At 40.6% G+C, this 26,732-nt stretch overlaps 1 protein-coding gene across 1 annotated transcript in view; it reads left to right on the forward strand.

The window, feature by feature from the left end:
* elna (elastin a) overlaps positions 1-26,732 on the forward strand; it is a 152,996-nt gene that overhangs the window by 110,981 nt on the left and 15,283 nt on the right. The window lies entirely within an intron of this gene.

The raw sequence follows: 26,732 nt of genomic DNA on the forward strand, positions 1-26,732 counted from the left end.
CCACTTTCAAAACTGACAAGAAGTTCATTTGAGCTGCTGTGAATGCATGGCTCAAAGTATCTGTTTCCAAACAAGCAAGTGATTTCTTGTTATGACCAGCAATAAAGACATTCTGTTCTATGCTGTCACTGTGTACCAATGCAGGGGCTCATCCTTTGAAAGGTTTAATTTCAACGCTGGTGATATCAGTTGGTCCAGAATTGACGACTCCTTTCGAAAGGTTTTTGCGAATGTGTTCTCTGGTTTCAAGACAGAAAAGAATAACATGGGTATATCCTGACCCCAACCCAGCCTCAAATATCTGAAAGAAGAAGGTGCTAAGTAAACGTAACAATCAGCACGATTTACACATTATAGGATGAGTAAAGAATTGTGTTTGCCTCCTCGGTAATGAGAGAATGAGGAAATGGCAAACATCATGAATAATTTGCACTGTTGCCAGTGCTTGACTAATTACGAGAGACCAAATGTTCCATCAGTGTGAGACCTTGAGACAAGGGCCAATTTCATAGTGTAGCACAGTCTTGTTCCCTCCCTAGTGAGAGGGTTTGTCTATGGGGAAAGTGCCGTCTCTGTAATGTGCAGTGATTTTTACTACCTGATCTGTTTTTCTTGTGAAACCACATTTCTTGAAAGGTGATTGATGGTGTAATCCCTGGTGTGAAGTTCTTCCACCATTCACTTGAGGACAACAAGAACACTGTATCACTGAGGATTTTTGAACAACTTGTGAAGAAAACGTACTTTTCATTCAAGCTTTATCATATCCATATGTGCACATGCTCTACACATTAAAACACGTCATACTCAAATGATGTCAATGTAATTATATCAATGCACATGAATTTCTGTTGAACTGTTTGACTGAAAAGTTTATGGCAGTTTTTGATATTCAGAATTGAACTCTTTTTGACTAGATGTCATAAAGGTTATTTAGAATTTATTGTATGCAGTATCTAGAACCAGTTGGGCTAGGAATTAATGTTTGAGTTGACCCAGCATTGATAAAGCCCAGAGCAGTTTGTTTTTAAAGAAAGCTTTTAGTCATGGACTAATAAAGCCATTGAACAACGGATCATAAATCTGACATGTCTGAACAAGTCTTTAACCTACTGAGAACTTTAGTGTTCCCAGTACTTAAAGCATTTTTTTTACATATAATAAGTTTTCACCTAACTTGACAGACTATGTACTTTCTTGAATTTATTCAACATTTTGAAAGTAATGTGTTTCTGCTTTCTTCTTTCATGTCTCCGACCTTTGATCATTTCTGATGCTGTTGAATCGTCCTCCGACCAGATGATGAGGTAAGAAACTCAAGTTTTCCTCAACGCTGCAGATGAAGATGAAGTAGGTCACTTGTGAGGGGAGATTTAGCCTCGACTGTCTCACCAAAATCGAAGACAGGGTGGTTTGTTGATGCCAGTGTGGGTGTTTTTTGTTAATTTTTTTTTGTCTCTGATAGCCCATTCAGTTGGATTCTTCTGCACTGTGGCTTAATTTGTCAAGGATTCAATGCATTTGCTTTAAAAGAAAAGAAAAGTTGTGCTGCAGCTTTTGCTTTTAACACTGAACTTGTTTGACTGATTAAACGCTCCAGGGTTTCACTTGACACCACAAAAATAGCCTTGTATGAATGGGTGTGTTCACAGAACCCAGATTTTCTTGTTCCTCTTCTTGCAAGGTAACAACTGGGAATCTGCTGTGCGTCAGACGTGCGCTACTCCACACACCTGAGTGGTTAATGTCGCCTTTCTGTGAAGTGTACTGTAGGCTGAGTGACGGGGATCATCTGTTCTATCCTCTCCAGTAGCTGGAAGACTATCACCTTCGTGTCAAAACCTCTTTGCTCCTCCCCTCCTGTCACTGTGTACATCCCAAAACCCCGCAGCTGTGTTTGGTCTGACTGAGTGGGGATGAAAGAGGGGCGTGTTTGTTTTCAAGCCCCAACAGTTCACAGGCGGGTGGAGAGGAGGGGATCTCTGCGAGTGTGGCAAACCCGGGTTCCTTCCTCGGCTACATTCCAGGCCCATGTGACAAAGCTGCTGAGTATGTAGATAAGGGCACACCTTGAGAAGGAGACGCTCAGCATCTGTCCCGAACCCGGAGGAGCCTGCTGGTGCTGCTGCTCCGGCTGCTGGCAGTGCGACAGTGTGCGCTTGTTACTCTCACCATGGTTTGGCACATCTCCTGTTGGTTTTGTGATTAAATACGCAGATGTTCAAGACTGCTGGTTCTACATTCCTGCGTTTCAAACCACACCCCTTGTGCACTTCTCATTAGGAACAAGGTATCTCTCCTATCATTTGGTCCAGACTGGCACTGCTCAAGTGCCCTTGTCTTGCTCCTTCCCGCGGCTGTAAAACCACACAAGACTGTCGGGTGTGGTGGAGCAAGAGGGTGGCTTCCTTTTGTTAGCCTGAAAATGCCACAAAGTCTCTCTCACACATACACACGCATGGTGACGTCAATCTTCACGGGCAGCGCCAGCTCTGGAGAGCATGAAGAAGATGGTTGTGTCACTTGAGAGAAACGTTCCTCCAATGTGCACACACACACACACACACACACACACACACACACACACACACACACACACACACACACACACACACACACACACACACACACACACACACACACACACACACACACACACACATACACAAAATCACTATGGTGCATGCATTCCACTGTGGCTTTTACTGAACTAGCCATTAGTTTCTTCTGCCTCCAAACGCTGCCTGCCAATAGAGTAGGCAGTCTATACTTGGAGTTTATTAGCCCATTAGCTTGCTAGCTATTGCATCGGTTGCTGGCGTTCCCCGTTTTCGTCTGCTGCTGTTGCTGCCTCTGTGTTTCTCATTTGCTGTCATCGCCAGTGTTGTGCATGCTCATTGCGTTCACTTGCAAACTGGAATGGCAGAATTAGCAGATTTTGCAGCACCACACCCAAATCCTTTGTGACATTTAGTCGTTGAAGAGACGCATACAGTACATATTATTGTAATCATAGGTAAACACATTCTTGAGTTGAGGAAGTAATGAGGAGATGAAGGGTGTGAATCATGACTTGACAAAAAAGTTATGATACCGTGTTCACTATTTTCAAGAAAGCTTCAAATAAAGAAGAATAGACAGACTTAATTTCAATTTCTCGCTCTCTCCATGTCGTGCTGAGTGAATCTTATACTCTGGCCTGTGCAGTAATTGTACCATCCGTCCCACTACCCTGATGCTGCCAACAACGAAGCCACTTCATGTGAGCTCTTTTATAGCGAGTGAGTGACGTAGCACTCATCACTGAAACCTGACTCATCCCTCAGTATTATTTTGCATTAGGTACAGTGCTAGGTTACTCTTTCAGCTTGTCGCGACATTATCTGTGCGGTGGCACAGTGATAATGCAGACATTGCTTGGGCCCGTGGGTTAGGCTTTGACAGGCGGCCCTCTAGGCTTTTTCAGTTTGATGTGAGGGCAAACAATCGAGTTAGGGAGCAAGCGCGCAACACTTGACTGAATACCAAACTGCCATAAGAGAGCAATAAAGAGATGCTGAGAGACGAGTGCTCAAAGAGGGTTTTGTTGTCGACATCAGATGCCATCATGTGTTCAGTAGTCCTTTGTAGGAGCTAGTTTTTCTACAGGAAGAGAAGCTGTACAAGGCTATTGCTGTCATCATGAGCTAATGTAAGTAAACGTTGACTGAAACACCATCATTAGTCTACAATATTTTTACAACGTGTCATGTCAAAGGGAAATACAGCAGTTACAAGTTGAAAATATTTTGTCTTTCTATGTTGAATGAGGACACATTGTTTTGTAATTTGTCTCACAGTTTAATAAAAAATTCAGGCCATCGGGATTTGTTGTCAGATGTTATGATCTAACACATTGGAAGAAACAGTGAAAAAACAACAAGTGTGAATGATACATGGTGAATACATCATTATTTATTAAGGACATAATTTGTCACATTGACCCATAATGATGGGAGTGAATTGCAAAGTGAACTACAAGCCTTAAGATTAGATTACGACCCGCTCTAAGTGAACCACTGCTGCCCCACATCATATCTATAACTAACTACAACTATAATTGAAGTAGTGTTTATGTCCCTGTGCTTCGATCGGCAAAAGGCCAGAGGCTTGATGTTCATAGTTTGAATGTTTCATGAAAGAATTTTCTGAAATTTGGCTCAAACCTTTAACTCTCACTCAAAACTGAACCGATTCAAATTCAGCAGCCAGATGTCAAAGGTCCATGTCACTAGGAATGCAATATCTCTGTGAAGTCTTATGAGAATGGCTTCCTATCTGTTGTTCTTACCAAACAAATCAAAAACACAAACACTGGACAACCTACATTACACATGCATATGGAAAAGAAACTACTTCCACCACCAACAAAAGTCATGCAAACACACAAAGGAAGAAAAAGGTTCACATCAGGAATGGAGATCTAAACACAGAAAGCATGAAGTGACATGAAGCAAGACTCTCTATGATATATAAACAGGTACTCTGCTGCTCGTAACAACAATCATAATTGTGTCCTGATATGAATCTACTTAAAGATGTCTGAGTCGGTTGCATCAGTTTGAAAATGTTTGTATTGTTAAGGCTGGCTCGCTGTTGCATTGTCACCAGGACACCCGATCAGAGCAGATCAATTATTAATCTTTGCGGGTACACCTGGTCATTGATACCATTTACTGCAGGGAACCAATTCTACAACAGCGCTACTAACTACTACCTTTAGATTGACATTATGTTACCACAGATAAGATGTGAGCGTCGTCTGTGAACTAGTCAGTCCATCTCAATTCATGTCTTGTATCTTTTCAGCTACAACCTATGGGGTATCTAGTTTGAAATATCTTACTGAATTGCCCTGTTCCCCTCAGATAGTCTCACTGCTTCCTTCCCTTTCCTGCTGGGCCAGCTCACCATACCATAAAGCTGACTGGCTTACATCCTCATCCCTGCAGATGTCCCACGTCAGCCTGAGCTAGCCTTCCAACCTCCATCCTCAGCACTGTGCAGAAGTTTTGGTCAGAGGGTGACCCTAAACATTCTTCTGAAGCCTCATAGAAGTAGTCCCTGCCAATGGCTATAAATAATCTCATCCCAGTTCCCATGGCCCCACTGAGGTCCCACAACTTGGTGTGTTATATGTTCTACAAGAAAGAACATCACTTTTTTATGACTGAAGGAGAGTTCGCTCTCTCACTATGCTATGGCTTGTAGATGTGGAGCTGACTGCAAGGGTTTTAATCAAACTTGAATTTACACTTCAGGGTTTTTTTTTTACCTTGAAATTCATATTTATTTTGCCCAATGCCAGTATTTACACCATCCGTTTCTAACCTTCTAACATTGGACATTGGACACATTGTTCTGGTCTGTCACTTTTTGTTTGAAGTGCAAACTTTCTCATCATGATGCACTTACATATTGCATGTGTCTGATTTATACTGCTGTGAAGTCATTGGTATTCAGACACACTGCATACTATAAAGGGTGAATTCACACACACATACTGTAATTTAGCACACAAGTTAGTACAAGAAAAAAATATTTCCCTTGTATTGTTTCTTTTCTTTTAAAAAGACTTGGTTTAACCTTATCCATTTTCAGTTGCTGCATGCTAAAGTGAGCAAATTCTCCAAAGCTGTGGCCCCTAAAGGTTTGTAGGCAGTGAAACTAAACATTTGATTTCCTGACTCTTTAACAATATTAATATACTCACACCTCATTGTTGTTACAAAACTAATAATGCAGTTACATTTACTGAAATGTCTGAGCTTAGAACTTATTTATAAGTTGTTGAATGAAACTCTCTGTAGACTTTCTATACATACCTGTCCTGCTTCATGTGTCGGGCGTTAGATTAAGCATTTATGTTAATATTTAAAACCTCCCGTTCACTGAGAAAACATGTCATTATTGCTTTAACCAGTCCTCCTGACTGTAATATGAAAGATGTTGGACTGTAAGTGTCTCGCACATTTTTTTCCGGTACAGTACTTATGACATAATTTTGGTCAGGGCAATGGGGGCCTAGGGATTTGGGAAGCAGGCTTAGATGCGTCAGTTTGCTGTATCACATCCAACTGCTGATATGTCTCCACAGTGGGTATCTGGGCTCTTCCTTTTATATCTCAACTGATCAGGTTGCGTCAGAGGGGCTATCTGGTGTAAAAACATGCCAAGCCAAACATACAGATCACATAATCTTCTGTGGCGACGCCAGAGGTGAGCAGTCGAAATGCCAATACACACCTATGGTGTATTTTGGACCTTAAATTTGAATTGTTTGTTGTTTTGTTGCTAAGGTGAGTGTGGCTGAAAGCAGTGCTAGCAACAGCTGTAGTTCTTTGTAGGTCAATATTCCAATGCTTTAGATAAATGCGATTGGCATTTAATCCGTTCACACGGCAAGAATGCTCAGTTTCATTTCTCCCGTTTGACTTTACACCAACTGATGACATTGCAAGATTTGCAAATGTATCCTCCAAAAAGCTGAATTTGGGCCTTGTGTATGTTAGTACTTGAAGACAGAGCAGCAGACTAGAAGCTGAGAGTGGAATTTATCCCGAGGGCACACTGCGATTCAGTAGAGGACATGACAGTGTTTTTATGTTCTTGGGGATCACAATGTCACTGATTGCCGATGAAATCCGTTGTAGAAAAAGAGATGTCTGAAGTGTGAGCTTTGCCTTTTCTCTCACTGCAACTTTTCATGGTAGAGGCAGCATTTTAGCCTCTTTGATCAAGATTGGTTGATCTTATCTTGCGCCTCTGGGAGCAAAGTCACAGAGTTTATCCTTACTGCTTGCACTGTGAAGACACAGCTCTGTTCAAGGCAGACAGTAATGAGCTCCATCTGTAAACAAGGATGTGATGGTGATCATCAGACATTTCCAATTTGTGATAGCTTTTGTGGACAATTAGAAAATTGTGTGATGTGGGTCACTTTCAATAAGAGATGAAGAACCTTTCTGACAATTGACCAACACTTGAGCCCTCATCAGTAGCAGTTAGTCACTGACATTCCCACAAGCCTTTTTATTTTTTCTTCCTGTGAGGCTATGTCTGATGCACATAATCACATTTTACATTTGGCATCACCTAATGGGTGCTAGTAATGGTGTGTGAACGTTCGTGCTAGTGTTTATGGAATTGTGCGCTAATGCCCCAAGATGAGACCCTCATGGTCCTCAGCTGCAGCACCTTCCACTCCCTTTAAGAAAACATTTCCAGATGCTTCGTTCATGCTGCCGGACAGTGAGAGGAAATTCCAGACAGGCTAAAAGGAAGAGCAGAAGAGATGGTGGAGATCTTCTTGATGGCAGGGGATGTAGTAAAGGATGATTATAGTCCCTGGAGAACATATAACCTATATCTTGATGCAGTCTGCCAGTCAGTGTTTTTGGGAAAAAGAATCATTTTATATTCAGGATTTTCAGCATGTTGTGTTTTGGATATGAGCGTAATTTGATCGGATTTAGTAAAAGCGGAGAAGACGTTATTTTGTTAAGTTATAGGAATGAGAACCAAGGTTGCTGAATGTTTAAAGTTAGAGAATGTTCCATGTATAGAACGAGCACCATGTAAACCAGACAGTCAACAAACCACTTCATTATCCCGTGTTCTTTCTTTTTGCACCACCAGCATCACAACTGGCGGGATCACCAAGACAAAACAGATACTTATACAGATGGTGGTGTCAGATAACCCTCTTGGGTGCAAGTGACGCATGGAGTGTGTTAACGTTCTCTGACATGATGATAAATGGGGAGAAATAGAGAGCTGTCAGTGAAAGACCACCTCAATGGGGGTTGAAGAATCTTAGTGTCAGACTAGTTCAGAATAAAGAAAGTGATTTAGTGGGTGATTGAATTAGTTCTTTCCTTAACATCACAGCCTGCAGGACCCTACCACCAGCCTAAACAGGAGACCCCACCTGCAGCTGATGAATGTGCTAAACAAACAAACAAGAGGCTGCTCACCCAGCACGAGTAAACTGTTGCACAAGTGAAGCACAATTATAACATTAGCACTCAAAAACCTTGTCTGCTTTTACAGACTAGCATTTGGATTTCCTCCTCCCCTCGTCTTGCATACATCAGACTGTGTGCGCTCGCGATCCTTAAAACCAGACACTGCAGCCATACCCACAGACGAGTCCACCAAAATTATGTAAATATTTACAACTCCTGGAGCAGTTTTATAGGAATTATTTATTGAGTTCCATATTTCAGTATACTGGTATTTTCTGCTAGAGAACTTGGCATTTCCTACAAATTATAGGTTTGCTTGTTTTTAAGCAATACTGAGAATCAGGAGGGATCCATTGTGATTTATATATTGAAATAAAGACAGAACATTTTTAAATCATATATCATTAGTAAATATAAGAAAGAAGAGCAACATTTTTACCTAGGGCAGCAATAATGTATATCTTGTATATAATTGTATAAAATATATAAATACTTAATAAACATGGCAAAAGGTATATATTTTGATAGAGAATATTATTAACTTAAATATCTACCACACTATATTTTACATTTAAAATGTAATTGATGAAATTTAAATAGTATATTGTTTGTATTATTATTTGTAAAAATTCTTGTTCAATATTATTATTAATATTATGTACATGTCATGTACATTCATGTATACGTGTATATATGTGTGTATGCACGTGTAGATGTGTATATGTAATTGATGTATATATAGGCGTGGGTGTGTGGGTGTGTGTCTGTATATGTATAAATCAAAAAAAAGAAATTTCAGATGCAGCTTTTCTCAATCAATTCTGCTTTTTTATGACCAGGCCCTTGATGTGGGATGAAGGTTTTATACCTTGCTGGTATTTATCAGCTGATGGTGACTGTCAAAGATATGGAGCATATAACGTGTTATTTTTTTCTCCCATTATATCTGTTCATGAGCGGACACTAGGGCTGGGCAATTAATCAAATCTAGTTAATGATGTGAGACTTTGTGATTGCTCATCGTAAACCTGACATTTCAAAAAGTATACTTTAAAAAAAAATCCTAACATCAATTTAGATGATGTCATAAATGCAGATATCCTCAACACACATGAATAGCGATTTGTAAGTCTTGTCCAGTAAACATCTCATGAAGAAAAGCTTTATTGCGCTGTGTAACAATTCTGGATGAAGGGGGGGAAAAAAGAGTCCAGTCCCTAACCCTGTAATCATGTTATATCCAGTAGTCATGGTCATGGAACCAGGACGCTACACCCCATAATCCCTTTAATGTTAATTTGATGTGTGGAAAACAAAACAGCATTGTTAATGTCTGTCGAGATCCATTTGAAGATAAGAAGATAGAACCCTTCTCATGCTAGCTAAGTGCTTTCACTCTCTGGTTACTCTTTACAAATAAGATGTCAGAATTGTAAAATGTGTGTTTTGGTTGTAGTAGCAGTAGTTTGTAGTTGGAGTGGTTGAAGTAGTAGTAGTAGTTAGGCAGGTGTGGTTGTGCTTTTTTTTTCTTTTTCTTTTTTTTTAATGGTAGGTTGGTGGTTATAGTGTGTAGTACATGTTCTAAAATATGAACTGTTTTGCAAAGAATTGAAAACATTAGCGTTGTGCTGGCTGGCATTTCGGACTGAGGCGTCTCAAGTGTGTTTTTTTGCGAATTAGGATCATAGGAACTGGGTGAGCACCACAACATGTGCGTTTCATTGGAGGATCAAAGAGACGACACGTGGCTCCTGGCTTCCTCTGACTCTGAAGCCTGCTGCCCCTCAAACTCCTCACCCCTTTTTTGCTTTTATGTGCTCCCCTCATTTCAGACCAGTTTCTTTTCTTCTTGCTTTTTGCCTTCCGGTGCGCGAAGGAGCTCTGACATCTGTCGAAAATAGTCTGTCTTACTTAAAAGAATTGCTCCCTCGGGCTTCAGGCTTTCTTACTTTAACCTCAGTACAAACATACTCGCATACCTGTGGCATCTTGACCTCCCTATTATTCGGGAACTCCAACCAGACTGGGATCCCTCTTTATTCCTATCTCTGACCACGTGTATCCACCCTCCATGCCAAGGAGATTTCCAAACTGAAGTGAACTGTTGGATGAAGATGTATATTTTAGACACATTATCCTATTGAGTATGCAACGGTTATGAATATACATATTGTTATATTTTATTTGGTAGTATCTATTAATTTATTCTCTATGCTCTCTATTTATACTTTATACTTACTTTATCCTGGTTAAGGTCACAGAGAGCTGAAGCCTACCCAGCTGCCAGGAGGCAATTATACACCTTGGGCAGAATGTGTTACAAATTATCACTGGTGCTTTAGCAGAGTATGCACTCAAAATGTAATTTCTTAAATGAAAAGATATTGTAATTAAATCACAAAGTTAGGGCTTGAAATATACTTAGATAGTTTAAAAAAAAAAAGAATTTTGCTAAACTTGTAATTTAAAAAGAGCATAACCCAGCAGGAAATAATACACTCATTAACTGCTGCTCTGTGTGAGGTACTTTTAATTATGTGTGTCTCTCACTGTGGGTGTATGTGCGTGAGTGTGGTCGTAGGATCTTCAAACGTTCCACGGAGCCAGAGGACACACATTATTTGACTGTTTTATAGAGCTGGCCATAGTATTTAAGTACGAAGAGCAGCTAATGACTTCCTTAATTTTACTGTGAAAACGTTTTCTCAGCTTCTTTTTAGAATCCTGGTAACTTAAAAATAACTCGAAAAAACATCCGGTGATTTCAACAGGTTGCCATGGCTCGACTAGGGTGATACCTACAGCCAAGGCTTATTCAGAGTTCCTTGTATCCTCAGCATTTGCTTTACTATTTTAATGGCACATTCACACAGACACAGGAAAGAGATGTTTTGACTGCAGGCAGATCACTACTTGCTCACACTTCCACTCCTAATGAAAGGAATTAATTTAACTGAAACTGAGGAGACACTTAAAGTTGGAAAACAAAACAATGTATACGATACTTTCTATGTCAGAAGACCTCTCCTTCACTCCTTGCTAAATTATGCCAATATCTCATTGGACTGCAACAAATGTGAACAGAATTTGTGTAGGCGTTTCCAAAACGTCCCGCAACGTTCACAGTGGTACAAGGCCTTGTTAACATTTTTTGCGGAATTGTCATCACAGATATCTCAGACCTGTCTCTACCCATTCTTAATTTAGCTTTTGCAAAACACAAAGTGGGAGGACAGTGAAATGAGCCTTCATCATGTCAGTCTGGTCCTCATCCAAGTTGAGGTAATCATCCACAAGGTTTTTTTTTTTTTTTTAAGATCTATTTTGCCCAACGTCTGATGACAAAATGATTGCTGGACTTGGGAGCGGCTCTGTATTTATATAGTCAAAAGTTCTCAACAGTCTTGCAACTGTTGTATGTCTGTGGCAAGACAGTCATATGCACCAAAAATGTGTTCTATATCCTCAAGCAAATCTTCAGTGTTGAATGTGAACATTAGCATCTTACAACATACATGCAAACTCCAGGCAGTTTTACCCAAATTGCACCGAGAGTTTGGGAAAGAAGCTTGTGACATACATGGCACATAATTCACAGTGATTCCATTGACAGTTCTGGCTAATTCGGGTTTTATGTCATACTTTTGTTTCTCCAAGTTGTCATAAATTGTCACAACCCAATTAGACGGGGACTAATCCTGAGTGAATTGTATTTTCAACCTAAGACAAAGTCCTAGACTAATAACGTGCCCAAGATTGTCAAGCTGTCAAAGACAAAGACACTATATTTTTTCACTGCCTTTTTTAGTCTGTGCATTAATACCCTATTATAGATTGTTTCTCTTAGAAATCTCAGACTAAATTGAATCCTGTTGTACAGCTATGTGTATACATTAGTCAGTTCTTCTCCAAATATTATTTAGAATTTACATCAAGGTATTATTGACCATTTATTGCATTCATCTGGGTAATTCTTGCTCCTTTAATAATCCATAAAAGCTCAGTGCTCTGCTGTTGTCCACTTTCAGCCAAATGTCTCCTTGTTTAATCAGCTGCTTCTGACTAATTCAGCATGCATACCAGTAAATACTAATCTTTTACTATTGCTTATTATCCTTATATATTAAGTGTTATATGTCACAGTACACTGCAATGTGTATTTTTGAACACATGCTCCTTCAAAGGATTTTGTTTAACCTGACAGTTCGTTGACCTGAAACTGTCGGTTTCTTGGAGGTTCCAGGTGGAAAAACAGAAAGGGGACTCCAGACAAGCAGGGGAAAATGGGGTGAAGGGACGTTTAAGCCTATAAATACCAAATGAAAACATATTTCATAATGTTATAATTACCACAGGTTATACTATCACCCAATTAGTCTGATACCTGTATTCGATAACTTACTGAAAAACAACAGTTATGTCTTTATGAGTCCTTGTTATTGATTGTGTCAGCCAGATTGAGTATTATTCTCCTGTTTATTCCATTTGGGCTCGTCTTCACACATGGCTTCCTGCTGCTGTACATCAGTCATCCGTCCTGCAAACTCTTGATTCTCAGAAATGCCCAGAATTTAAAGAGTCTAAAATACCCCCTGAGGCGTCTGTCTTCCCCCACCACACAGCAGACCACTGGGCAGTAAATAACGCACTCGGTGTCCTTGCCCTTCCACTCCACCTGTTAACCACGACCACTGCAGACTGCCAGCCGCCCTCGCGTGCCGCCTGTCTGTGTTGTTTATGTTGGTGAGGAATGCGGCACATTTTAGAAGCACTTGGAAAGAAGTGAAACGTGTTTAACCTATGATCACGCATTAGGTCAAATTACAAAACACATTAAACACGTTTAAAAACTGATGTTTCAGAGAGTAATTTGTCACTTAAGCTGCTGTTAATGGGTGATACTGAAGTAAGGAAACACCTCTTCAGAACCTGTTAAATGTCAGATTACGGTTCCCGAGTACGAGTACTGAAGACATGCTGTCTGACCACATAGAAAATCAGAGGTGGCAAAAGTATTCCTGTTCTCCACGTAAGTGTAAGTACTGATGAGAAGAAAAAGAAAAAAAAGAATTGTGAAATTAGAACTACCATATGTAACTTATGTACTTAGATAGAAATAAGAAAGAACCAGTACTGAAATTTGGGTTTAACAAACTAAGTACTGAGTACTCTATGCCTTCTCTCCGTTGTGGATGCTCTGACCTGTTCTTGCCAGTCAAATTGTTGTTAATAGAGTTTGAGTCAAATAACAAGCCAGTTTTGAGATAGTATAAAGTACAAATGATTGATATTCAAAGTAAAAGTAAAAAATAAATAAATAAATCAAGCAAAGTACTGATAACTGAAGAAGTGTTGTAACAATCTAATGTGTGCTGTTCTTCCTACCACTGCTGGCTAAATCATGGAGTGATTAAATCATGAAAGACAGATAGTGAGTATCAGAAGGTTTCAGAAAATGTTTGACTCAAATGTCCACAAACCTTCTTTGGGGAATTGATAGGACTGGAAAGGCTTCTCCACAACCAAGCACTCAGTTCTTTTGCTATCATTTAGGTTCTCATTCAGGGCTTTTCCACCTGAAAGAAGCTGGTACTAGTTCGGAGCAAGGGCCGCACTTAGCACCAGTTCTTTGTCTGTCCACCGCCAAAGCCCCGGCCTATCAGGGGCTAAACCGGTGCTGAGCTGGCCCCACATCGTTGCTGGGCCAGAGCAGGGCCAGAGCGAGGCCTGACACATCATCCGCTGGGGGCGGAGTTATCGCCGGAGTTGTCGCTACCAACAAGGCAAAAGAGACATTGAACTGGCATTCTGAAATCTACAGGGAACACGCAGCCCCGGAGTGGTTATAGAGAAAAAAAATTCAAATAACGCGTGGGAACGAGATAATAAGTCACCTCCTCAAGTTAATAATATGAGGGAACGAGCTCATTTATTCCACGATTGCGGAGCCGTGGCTCTCGAGAGTACTGCCGTGCTCATGTTCTGCGCTGTCAGCTGCGTCGGATATATAATTTAGAAGCAGTTTTCCAGTGTCGTTTTTTTCACGCTTTTCATCGTAACATCATTGTAACTAACTTCACTTCTAGGTCTTGTATCGCGTTGTGACCGCAGGCTGAGGTCTGCATGAGGCTGCATTGTGCTCTGCTATGAGACGCTCCAATATTATTTTCTACCCACAGAACTGCTATATAATGAAGCCTTACTTTTGGTTCATCAGCAACTCCAAAACAAACTACATACTACTGTAAATGAAAGGTTGGATTTTTTTGCCATATTTGTGCCTTTCAATGGCGCTTCATGTGAAAGAGAACTTTAATCAGCGTGTGTTTACGTAGGTTGTCAACGGCTGTAGAGCTGCATTCTATCATTCTACGCCTCCATTCTTCCAAAATGTTGAAGCATTTGTTTCAGACACATCCAGAAATAAAGTGAAAGGAGCAGAAATTCACAATGTAATGCCGAAATGTTGAAAAATAAGCCCCAAGCTCATTCACGCGTTATTGTTCTTATTTTTCTTACTCTATGGCCAGTCCGGGACTCCGGCCTAAAGCAAGACGGACATAAAAAAAAAGAAAAAAACACCAATAGAGTGACGAGGAGACGCAATGTTTTGGTCTGCATCCAACGTTCAGGCAAAACTAGATGGAGCGACCCAGACTAAACCGATGAATACAGTCCATCTCCTCATTCCTGTATGAGCCTTGTCAGGGCTACATCAGTTAAATCAGTGACGTACAACGTTTTGGAGTGGCGCAATGACGTGGCTCTCACTTGGCTCCGTTGATCATAGATAAACAACCGGTTCTTTAGCGGTGCTCATTTAAGAACTGGCCCTGGCACCGGCCCTGAACTAGCTCCTGGTTCCTTTTGGTGGACAAGCCCTAATTGAGGTTCTTAAACAAAGTCTGTAAGCACATAGTAAGATGTAGGTTGGAGGTCATCTTGTTATGTGAAATGACAGATGTGGCCTTTTGCACTCAGCCACTTTGGTTGTGAGATTGTTCTCAGTGGGAAAACACCAGCTTGAGTAGCCTGTGAAAGAGATATCTTGGTATTGCATAACATCCCACGACAATGTGTACCGGTCCCTGAAACTGTTGGGAAAGCAAACACACCAAAAGGAATTCTTGGGTGGCACAAGGACGCTGCAAGTGGTAAATTTCTGTTATTGGAAAACACTCTCCGTGGGATCGAGGGGGTTTGGTTTGTTTGAGAGTGAATCTCAGAAACTTGTCAGAAGTTGCTAACCTTTTGTGGAGTTTACACCCGTTTTTGACTGATTTACTGCGAGCTCTTGTTGGTGCGGCAGTGCACCAGCAGTCTCTGAATACCTTTCTGTTTTTCAGACTCTGTGGAGACAAAAGCCCAGTTTCCTCTCTCTAAATGAGCACTCTGGTTATGGCATAGCAGTGTCTCTCTTGCATTGCTGCCCAGTTTCCCTGGGAGTTGTGCCAAAAGGGGTGCCCCCTTCTCTGCAGTATTATGATCGGAGGGTAACGCTGAAGTCTTGTGCATTGTGAGTCAAGCCTCGCCTAGTTAAAATACACTTTTCATCTTAGTGTATTTGAGGATGTTGAATTTTTCAGAATGAAGACAGATGCAGAATGTCAAGATCTTGTATATATTTTTAGCTGTGTTGTTTCTCCTTCTGGCAAAACCTAAAGAATGACTTGAATGAGTCAAGAAGCAGACCAAGAGGCTTGTTTTTCTTTCTAATCAGCAGCTTGGTCCATCCAGAGCCAGACTGAAGCGGGGCCTGCAGAGCAAACCATGCTGCTGACTTAGGAGTCTTGTGCTCACTGGTGTCTGGGCTATTAATAGAGCAAGCCTGAGAATTCAGACTAAGGTCAGCAATCAGATTCCTACTCCCAACTACTGGGATGGAACAAGAGGGAAAAGTCCCCCAGTGAAATTATGCATATCTTACATTTCTGTTCATGTATGTATACTTGCACTCATGGAGGATGCCTGCACAGTGATGGAGTTCTAGCGGCATTCGCTCCAGAAAGTGGCAACTGTTGTTCTACTGCATACATTCACTTTCAGCTTTAAGATTTTTATGTGAATCACATAGTCGAGAGCACTTTCCTCCTGGGATGGTCTTTCAACATCTCAGCAGCTCAATGTTTTTTTTAATTCATGAGGTAAAACATTTTAATGCGCTGGAATTGAGTTTTGGCATGATTAGTATAGAAGACTCAGAATGAGGAGACATTTCAGAGTGGTAGAAAGTGCTTTTGATAAGTAGGAAGTGACAGATGCCAAGAAGAGAAGTACATGCTGAAGAAGCTCTGCAGGTGCACTCTGCTGACGCTGCAAGCTTGATCTGTGCCTAAAACACTAGACTTTAGTTGTTTAGATGAGAGAATCTGTGAGTTTAAGATGGAAATATAGCATCATTTGCATGATATAAGTTATCTATACCCTTCACTTTTCTCAAATATCACACCCAGAAGTTAGTTGCAGTCAGTTCCCCTCTGATAATAGATAGTCTATCAACACCCTCTGGTGTGCTCACAGGTAAGACTAAGGTTAGACTCTGTGTGTGAACCAAACATGGACGACTGGTTTACTTTGTAACCATAAACCAGTTTAAAGAAATAATAAATCACTGGTCTTACAGGTGATGGTAGGATCATGGTCATTATAAGCACATTAGATCTATGTTATATATATCCAGTCCTGCAGTGAAACATTCACTGCTTCTTTATCAGAAAAATGCCAGTCATTTGTCGCTTCACTCTAACGCGCACATTCGGGATAAATCAAAACTCACTTAACATTTTAGGAAAGAAACTACCAGTTTACAATCTAATAATACAAGCATTCACACACTCACTCTGATTCAAACCTTCTGTCCATTTAGAGACAACTATTCCCAATCTGCAGGTCTTTATTGTCGGGGGAAAAAAACAAGCTCCAGGCCTGGATTTGTGGGGATCTTCTCACTGTGACGTGATAACGCTAACCATTACTCCACCATGCCGCTTGTTCGTAATATCAGATTTTAATATATGCTTAATTTCAAATAGGCAGTTTTTCCATGTGAATCATAATGTAAATTGCAAAAAAGAAAACAGAACAGAAATAAAATTATCAAGCATTATTATTATTATTATTATTATTATTATTACAACTACTATTTAGCACATTTTTCATATTATGCACTAGTATAGTATAGTGGCCTCTCTGCTGTCATTAGCACCACCACTTCTAAAGCAGTCAACACCACTATGTCAGTGTGACTGTTCATGCAAGATGGTATGCGATTCATTTCTCTTCTCTTCTTTTCTAAATATCGCAGATGTGGCTGCCTGGATTATTGCTATTATCACATCACAGCTGTGTCAGTAATGTGTTCACTCACACAGATGGATCAAAAGATACACAGGCGTGAGTTTATATAAACATACAGTCTCACCAATCTGCAGTTTGCAGCCTGATTGAAAGCGACACTCCACCAACGATCAGCCTCTGATTGAAACAAATATCAACATAACAGGACCACTTATTCCTTAGTGGCAGATGGACTGTGTGAACCCAGTGTCAACCCTGCAGATTTCTATTGCCGATACACTGCCACCCACACAAATAATAATTGAGAGAAACTTCACTGTTCGAGGGTTAAATAGTGAATGAGGAAGCATTTAAGTGGTGACCATCTGTGATTTTGATTGTCATTTGTGTAATTGTTGTCTAGCTTTAAACTCTTGGATGTCTACTGCTGCTTTGGTCACTTCGTGTCTCATAAATCTTCTATTTTTGGTTTATGGAGGTTATACTGTGAACATCTGGAACAGCTGCAACCAGTGCTTCCACTGCAGATGTATGAACAGGACACTGTCTGAAGTGCTCTGTTTGCTGTATATACTGTATGTGGCTTATTGTTTTTGCTGATAACTGTTAATGAGGTGAATGAAACGCAGTAATGTGGAAAAACTGCATAGACATGCCGATCATTTTTGACCCTTCGAGGTAAAACACAGTCAACATAGCCAAAGAAATTGAAAAAAAAATATTTGTTTAGTTAGTTTTAAGCACTTCTGGGACCAGAGTTCGAATCTTGTTTGTGACAAGAAGGCTTCTGCTGTAAAAACTGACCAAGTCTATGCTGTAAGTTACAATGACTTGCTGTGGCGTCCTCTGTCAACAAGGGAGGAGAAGAATAGACATACAGTCTTATAGATGTCACAGATGTCTCTGACTCACTCACTCAGTTCAGATTCTGTAAACTAAATAGTGGGACATTTGAAGTTGAACTTCAGCATTTTAGTCTGGTCTTCATCCAGATTGGGGTCCTCATCCTATGATGTCCAATGACAAAAGTAGGGACACCGTCTATATAGTCAACAATTCTCGAATGTCTAAATATCTCTCCTGATTCTATTAACAGTTCTTAAACTGCAGTGAAATCATCTCAAACTAGTGTAAAACATACATGTGAACTTCAGGCCCATTTTAACCTAAATTTTCCTGGTAGCTCATCAGACATTCATGTTAGGTACATGAAGTACTAATTCAATGTGATTAAAGATGTTGCAAATTTGGCTATTTTCTTACATTTTTGTGTTTCCCAGTGCAACAGAAGCTTAAAAGATGTTGATTCTCGGCATCTAATCTTTGGATCTCTGCATCAGTGTCTACTTTGCTTCAGACTCTTTCCACTCTTCATCTTTCTCTCCTCCTTCTCTGCTGTTAATTCCCTCAAACCCACCCTTCATCCACATCTTTCTCTTTACATGACTGTCACACTATGTCGCGGTGGCTCAGTTCCTGCTGTACCCACCTGCATTGGAAGACCTTGAGCTGTTCCACAGCAGAGTTCATCACTCTGCTCAACTTGACTCACTGAACAGTTTCTGACTGAAGCCCTTTCAAACAGGTTTTCACAAATTCCCAGATGAGTGGAGAAATAAGCCCTGTGTTAGTCAGCCTTCTCTCTTGGCGAGTGGAAATTCACTTTTTCTTCAAACTGTGCTGTCATGCCAGGTTTGTGCATTTGGCCCTGGCAGCTGAATTAAAGCTCCCCATGATTTGAAGAAAAAGTGTACCACCAACTGAGGAATCAAGCCAAACCTGGCCAGACTAGATGTGAATAAAAGATCCAGGCGATTCACTGCTCATGAAATCTTACTGCGTCGTCCTAATACTCACTGCTTCGACTGGAGAATCTGTTTTTCAATGTTGTGTGTGTATATTTTCTGAAGTCTCGTATCAAAAAAGAGACTGCATGGTTGTATAGTGTTACTTCACCATGACACTATCCATGGGCAAAATTTGCTGTGAAATAACATGAAGTGGCATATAGTGGTTTCAGAAGTTAGAATGATTGATTTATTAAAATGAGTACAACTCGCCCGCCCACGCAAATCAGTCTTAACCCAGATATTTTCTACTTTTAGTGTTGGATCTAACTATTTGTACATAGAGCTTTTTTAAATGCTGCAAAGTCTATTCCATCCCGGGTTTTGTTTTTGTTTTTTTTTACTTTTTCCTGGCAAGAACAGTTATGAGCTGAACAACTGGCTAACTGGCTCACAATACCAGGCAAATGTCTCTGAAATTTATAGCTCAAGTATTTTCACATCTGCAATCTTCCCAGTGTAAAACATACCATCCCACCAATATGAACACATGCTCACATGAAAGAGTCTAAATACAGAGATACTCCTGAGTGCTATATACTATAATCCCAAAAATTTACATGCCTAGGTAAATGAACTATGTCATAAATCTGAAAGCTTCACAATATCAGGTGACCACACGATAATGTTGTTGAGTGTTGCGATAATGATATGATTTGTGATAAATCCAAACTGTTACTTGTTGTTTTCCCGGATTTGTGTTCTGTCATTTTGAATTTGCAGTGCATGGAAATATAGTTAGTCAGAGTTCAGGTAGTCGTTGGTGATAAGTATTGTGCGTACTTTGATATCGTGATAACACTATAATTATAGCCCTTATAAATATGATTGAGTTCGATATTTCTTTCTGGGTTCAGGGTGAAGTACAACGTCTGTGGGATGTTGCAGGGTGCAAAGTGTCTCACGGACTGTGTCATCCTTTGACACCTCATTTGTTTGAGGTGTGACAGCTGATGACACACGTCATGTGCCACGCTGCGTTTCAGACCCTTCCGTTTGGATTCCTGGATTGTGCAGCACGTCATAGAAACTGCAGTGGCACTCTTATGATATGTGCAGTAAAGCTTTATGGAATATTAAAGGAATGCAGAATCTCAACAAGATAAATGAGAACTTCACCCTGAAGCCCAATGATAAACAGCAAGGATGTTTATTTCACTCTGAGTCGCTCTCCTGTTCATGTGTTATAAGTGAGGGAGTACTTGTGCAATCAAAATAAACATAATCATGCTCTGTTGGATGAACACGCTCGCCAGAGCAGTTGACAGATCTCTGCAGGTTTTAAACTAAAGTGACATAACAACATACAAAAGCTGGTTGTTATATCCACAAATGTGCTGTCAACACCAGGGACGTGTGGACAGGCAGAATCAGCAGAGCCACTCATAAAACAGAATTCTCCTAAGAATCCGATCCTTCAATGATTGTATGAGCTAAATTTGTACACTTAAGCTTTTGGAAAATGCATGAGGAGAAATGAGGCACCTTGTAGTTGAAGCTCTTCATTAGATTGCATGACGCTATACAAATGACGCTGCCTGGGCAAATAAAAAATGGATGTTGTCAGGAATGAGTCTGCTTTAAACGCTATGCACACAGGCCTTCACAAACTGCTAAGCTTGTGGCTAAAGATGCTACTGTTCGCAAAGATCCTCATCATCCAAGCATAATAGGAGCCTTTGTAAATACCAGAAAATACACGTGTCTGCAGTTCTAACATAGGCACAGTGCACAGCAGTGGTATATTGCCTTATAGAAACTATGTTATACAATTATTTGAATTTTATTCTAATAAAATTCATAAAAGCATGATATTAGGTCGCTTTAAATGATACTGTACAAATCCAAGTCTTGTGTTAGTTTGCATTTAGACACATTGCTATTTTAGATGCAGTTGTCTTGATGAAGTCAGTTATCACAAGTGAAATCTTTTTTAAGTTTGTTTTGGTTTTGTTGGGTTTTGTTTGGTTTTTTAATTTTCTGAGGTTTAGGCTGGTTTCTTAAACATACTTTGTTCTGTGAAAGATGCATTCCACTACCTCTGACTGTTGGGAGGGTAAATTAATTTGTATACTGCCATATCCGACATCATTTTGATTACGTGTTTATTAAACCTCAGTTCACTGTGTTTGTCCCTCCCTTACCACACTGCAGCCTTTTTTGCACTATATCATATAATATTTTGAAATACTTTCTTTGACATGGTGTGATGCGTTTTGTAAGGTAGAGCCACAAGTTACTCTTGTTTTTCCATCTGATTTGCTTGCTGCTTTGACGGATGGTGTTTTGTGTCCTATTGTTTCTTGGCAGAATCTTTTAAGAAACAACATTATCAGAGTGATAAATTACTACGTTTTCAAAACACAAAACCCATTACATGTGCATGCACTCGTTTCCTGACATGTTTTTGTCAGACAGCTGGTCCCGCTCCTTTCACTCTCGCCCAAACCTTTTTCTTCTTTTCTGTTGTCACTGCTCTTTTTGCAGCGTCACCACAGTCGATTGTGAGTGCAGCCTTACGTTACTAATGTCCAGCTGTAAGACTGGTTAGCGCTTCAGGAGCTGCAAGGTCTGCCTGCACAGACCTGCAGGAGCTCACGGTCTGTCGCTGTCCTCCGCTGAGTCGTGTGTGCGTCTTGGCCATCTGCAGAATGGTAAGCGTAGCGTGTCATCTGCATTGTGATGAGCAATGCCATGTCTTCTGACTCAGGCAACCTGTGCTGATTTAAAATGTGCCTTTTGTTATTGACATTGATAGTGTCCTCCAAACAGTCTTTCTGCAGCCTTGACTGTAAATCACTGTCTCCAGTCATTTTTCTGCCTGCAGTGTCCATGTCCTGAAATTACTAATATCTTGGTGGCAATGTTACTGTGAGGTCATAGGGAAGTAGTTGCACTAATCTTCATCTGCAGCTGTACAGAAAGCATGGCAGACAGTTGTGAGGCAAAAGTAATGAAACGCAGAACAGAGAAGAGAGTGAATTCTCTTTTTAAAGGGCTGCATGCTTGTTAGTAAGAACAACATATGTTTGAAGATGTGTGCGCGGAAGTCACTGGCATCACATGTGAGTCAGTTGGCAAGGCATCGTGTTTGTGTGTAAGCACTTCTGTTAACGTTTCCAAGTGCGTGCGTTTGTGTGTGCGTGCGTGCGTGCGTGTGTTGTGGTTCTTTGTGTGATTGGGCATCAAGATTAGAGACGTGGATTACATCCGGGAGGAGGAGAACAGATGGGACGAGAAGGAGGAAGGGGACTGTTAGGTATAGTTCATGTCAGAGCCCAAGCTCGTCTGGCACCACCTCAGTCAAAGGCACCATCTTCGCACCATCTCATTATTTAGAATGAACATTTCACATCCACTGTTATTCTGAGAATGTTCACCAAACACTAATATAACTTTCATGAATTGATATGATGATATGAACAGACCCACATCCTATGAAAGCTGAGGGAGGGAAATCGTTGTCATATGAAGCCCAGATGTAACTCAACAGTTAAATGTTCTCGAGCCTTTATGGCGGCTTTTTAGTCCTGGTGTGCCGGGAGATTTCTAAAAATTTAAAGATCAGTGGCAGGCCAGTGAGAGCTGCAGCTTGTTATCCCAAATGTGTCTCACTTCAGGACATAATGGGGTGTGCATAGGTTTCATGTTGGCTCAGTTTCAGGGTGCTGCTCTTGCTGGTCGTCAATCAACGATGCTGTAAACAAGACTAAATCGCTCAATTACCAGGGAGATGATGAGAGCCAGCCCAACATGGAAATCATTGAGGTTTTACACATGAAAGATGCTTGATACAACGGAAATAGTATGATTCGATGTATAATCGCCAAACTTGGTAAATGGACACACCAAACGATCTTCACGTCAGTTTTTTCCGAAAGAATTTGAGGAGTATTTTATTGTGTCTTGATGCTTTCTTTGTTTCTGTCCCCTGTTACAAGTTGTGAAATGATGGTTAGAAGAGTGCACACTCTGGTCGGCCACATTAAAATCTGTTAATTTTTATGTTTGAACAGATGTACTGATTTCTAATGATAATGTGCTAATGGACAAGTTTTTACAGGAATGTATATTGCCTACGGTGCACATTTACGCCTCAATTTACATGTGGTATTTATATAGTAGATGATGTAATGAATAGTCAACCTCCAGCACAGTATGCCCCAGGGACTGCTGACTGCAGCCTTTTAATCTGCTGCTGAAAACATAGTGAATGTGAGATCCGTTGAGTTCCTTCATGTGTGTTTCTGTTCCTGTTTGCGAAGGTGGGAAACCCAGTCCAGACACTGATGTAATTTCTCTTATTGAATCACTTGGAGACACAATATCAGCAGTGTTACGGTTGGTCTGAGGTTCAAGCTTCAGTAGCGTGGTGATAAGACTCAGCAGCAGCCAAAAATCACACAAGGTAGTTTAGTGTTCGTGTAATGTGGGACCGAGACAGGGCTGGAATTCAGTGTAGCATAAGCAAGTTGCACACATCCCACTGACTTCCTTTGACCAGGCCACACAGAGTTCACCAGATGTTGGACTACTTTTGTGCGTTGTCACCTTTTGTTTTACTGGTGCATTTTGTTTCTGTTTGTATGGGTGCAACAGACCAGTCAAAATAAACACCTCTGCCACCTTTTTTTTTTAGACCGGATTCCGTCTTGCAATTTGTTCCGAGTTTTTTTTTTCATGATTCAGCGACAGTCTGTTCAGCTCTCTGAGTCAGTCGCTGGTTCTCATTTTGAGTAATGGTGGAGTGTAAACATTACAACTCATTAAAATGTTCGGGTTGTGCCAAAGGTAGCAGAATAAAGCACAATTACTTAAATCAGTGGAAACCAGGCTCTTTACTTTTTCTTTTGAAGTGACTTTCACTGTTTTCGCATTTGTGCAAAGCTGATTTTGATAAGCTCTAAATCTGCTTGGTACTTTTAACAATGCTCTCCTAATAGAGCCGATGTGCCTTACACCATCTGCATGACTGTTAATGATGCAGTTCAGCCTCACAAGCCGTAAGAAAAGATTACAAGCACCCCACAGTTCAGATGGAAACAATTATTCTTATTCTATGCTGTTTTTCTCATTGTAATCTTTTATAGCTTAAATTATTGTGAGACAAATTTCAAGTGTCTCTGTAGGATAAGTTGTTGTGGTTGGTGGATGTAAATGCCGAATAAGCCACAAGTATGTTTCATGCACGTGACCATAACCCATAAACTTAGCCACCCATGAGCACAGATGACAGCCAAGTTCCTTTACTGACTTGTATAAAACCTTCGATGACTTGATTGTTATGTGTGGTATGGAATCTAAATGAACAATGGAATTCCATACTTGTAATCTGGAAAAGCTATTTTCTTTCTTCAAGTCGTCCAGTGGAAACTCTCCCCTCCTCCCAGAGCCACATGAGCCTTTGTTGTAGTGTGCCACCTTCTTAAGGGGGGAAAAAACAAAGTGAGAAAATGCTTTAGCTCCTTTCCAACAGGAATCTCTCTTTGTTAGATAAAGATCCTTAATTGAATGGAGGAGGAAGTGTAGGAAGTGTAAGTTCAGCAAATCCAGCAGCTCCTCATTCCTGGCCATTGTGGAACAATAGTTATGTTTCTGCAGAGATGGTGGATATCTGCTTCAAAGTGCAGCAGCGTGTATGTTAGATTTATTGTGCCATTAGAAAGTTTCTTCCAGCTTCTCAGACAGCTCAACAGAAAACGTGATCAAATTCAATGTTTCTGCATATTTACATTGTGTTTCCTGCGTGCCTCAAGGTTTCATTGTTTCAATATCAAGTATTTACAGGCACAAACTTCTCCACTATAGGTAAAGTGAGGACGGTTATTGGCTAAGATGAAAGTGGTTCTCGTATGCATGAACACCTGATCAAATAGTTTGATTAGTGTTATATTTAATGGGAATCTGTCTTAATAGAATGTCAAGAAAGTTGTCTTTTGGCATCTATGCACACTCTAAAAGCAATGCAATCTTAATCAATAGAAAATTGAAATGGTAATTCATACTTTTGTCACATCCTCACGCAGCCTCGATAACCTGTGATGCAGACATTTTTCTCCTCAAATGAGGGATTGTACTATTGTATGTTTGTGTGTACATCATTTTTGTTTCAGCTACTGTGTTTCTGGTCTATAGGATGCACTGACTGGATGGCACTTTAGATATTTAGTTTTTTGTTGTCTTGTTTCAGCTGCTATATAACAACTGCTCTGGTGTTGTAAATGTAATATCACTGTCATGGTGGACAGGGATATGAAAATAGAACAGCCACTGTTGATGCTTTCAGGAGCATTTGTGCATCATCTGGTTCTAAAAGTCAACATGCCTGCAGCGAAAGAACCCTTCACTGCTGAAGCTCAGTCCTTCGGTGCTCTACTGCAGCACAAACTGTTTCCTGTCATTAGCAGCAGGTGGCACTGCCCTCCCTCCCTCCCCTGTCCATGCTGCATCCTCTGCAAATTGTCAGTGGGGAAAGAAAATGCACCAACTAAACACTAGTTTCTACTCTGTTGGCTTGCTCTTGGACATTTGTGACTGACAGCGTGTGTGGCTTGGTTGCTCGTGTGAGTGCAATGGTTTTTATCTCGAAAGTCATTGCAGTGCCCTTGGCCCAGAGCCAGACAGCCTCAGTGTAAACAATGAGACTGTTTAATTACAGCGGGCAATGCGATCCTCACAGCACCAACAAACAGCCCTCCACTGTCATGTCGTGTTTGTCTGATCCTTGTCTGTGCTATGTGTGTGTATCCAACATAACATACAGGTTAGTGCAAGTGTGTGTGTGAGTATATAGTCTGAGATTGTATATCTGAGGCTGTGTGTCACTTGGGCACTGCCAGCCCTTTCAGACAGTCCATGATAATCACACTCATGATGTGATGCAGCCAGAGAGGATTAAAGCCGACCGGTAGTCATCCCCCCAGACACTAGCTTTCCTTACAGGAAGTAATGTCTCTGGCTGTTTCTTGTTTGTTTTTTTTCTCTTTCCTCAGCCTCTCGTCTAGGTCAATTATGAATATGTGTAACATGAAATGAGGATTTAAGTAAGATTTGCCTTCTGTGTGGTTTGCTGGACTGGCATGTCTGTCGACCTGATGCTATTTGAGTTGCTCCCTGTCTTCTACTTATGGTAGTTATTACAGTTGTATGAGTTGGCACACTTACACCGAGAGCTATTAAGATTGGGATCATGTTGCGTTCAGTTCTTCCTTCCACAGGCAGAAAATGAATTCTCAGCTGAATTGTGCTCCTGTTTTCGGTCTCCCTGAAACTGTTAAAGATTAGATCCCAGCCTCAACACGAACTTAACTTTTCAAGCCACATATATTTCTTTGCCCACATAGACAGTAGTAGGAAATGGTTAGTCTCAGTGAAAGTCGCACTGTGAAATCCAGAAACACAGTCATGTAGAGCATTTTACAGAAGAAAGTAAAAATGTCATACACTGCTACTGAACCCATTTGCTTTTGTATAATACTCGATGCTGTAGCTCAGTCACAAAACCCCTTTTCTTTAAGGATAACGTGGTATTATAAGACGTGCAAAGCAGAGATTCATCAAGATTAATGGGGAGGCTTTGTGC

The sequence above is a fragment of the Lipophrys pholis genome, assembly GCF_963383615.2.
Source record: "Lipophrys pholis genome assembly, chromosome: 3".
Classification (NCBI taxonomy): Eukaryota; Metazoa; Chordata; class Actinopteri; order Blenniiformes; family Blenniidae; genus Lipophrys; species Lipophrys pholis.